The sequence below is a fragment of the Penaeus monodon genome, chromosome 23, assembly GCF_015228065.2.
Source record: "Penaeus monodon isolate SGIC_2016 chromosome 23, NSTDA_Pmon_1, whole genome shotgun sequence".
Classification (NCBI taxonomy): domain Eukaryota; kingdom Metazoa; phylum Arthropoda; class Malacostraca; order Decapoda; family Penaeidae; genus Penaeus; species Penaeus monodon.
Genome location: NC_051408.1, coordinates 41,473,389 through 41,473,640, shown reverse-complemented (window position 1 = coordinate 41,473,640; position 252 = coordinate 41,473,389).

Here is a 252-nt window from a genome sequence, read left to right as displayed (position 1 = left end):
ATCAAATATTATCATTTATATTTTTTTTCTTTGTTATTATTAATTAGTCATTTGTTATTGTTTGTTACTATTCTTTTTATTTTTATCATCTACTACCAATTTATTTTTTTGTTATATATTCTTCTTTCTTATTTGTATCATACATTATCATAATGATAATGAATGATAGAAATAAGAAAAATATATGATGAAAAATAAACTAAGGTGAAAATAGATAATAGAAATAAAAAAAGGTGATCATCATCATATTCG